Here is a 342-nt window from a genome sequence, read left to right as displayed (position 1 = left end):
AACACACATCAAAATCTAAAAAGTAAAAAAAGGAATCTGGACCTTTATATCGCCTACTTGTCTTTTCAATTTAACTTACCTTGATTGCCGTAACCAATAATATTGATATTATCAATGATGATACGGATAATAACCATTATTTCTAATGTTTTTATTATCTAATTATCACACACCATTATTGCTTATATAGTTTAATATTTTTCATACAGTTATCTTTACTTATTATAATCGTTAGTGCGGTAATTTCGCATATTAACTTTTATTATTTTTGTACTTAGATCACATATAATCAGGTCCACCATGCAATACGTTATTAAACGATATGATATGAAAATGGTACAC

This window comes from Penaeus monodon, chromosome 21 (assembly GCF_015228065.2).
Source record: "Penaeus monodon isolate SGIC_2016 chromosome 21, NSTDA_Pmon_1, whole genome shotgun sequence".
NCBI lineage: Eukaryota > Metazoa > Arthropoda > Malacostraca > Decapoda > Penaeidae > Penaeus > Penaeus monodon.
Note: the sequence above shows the minus strand (reverse complement) of the source record.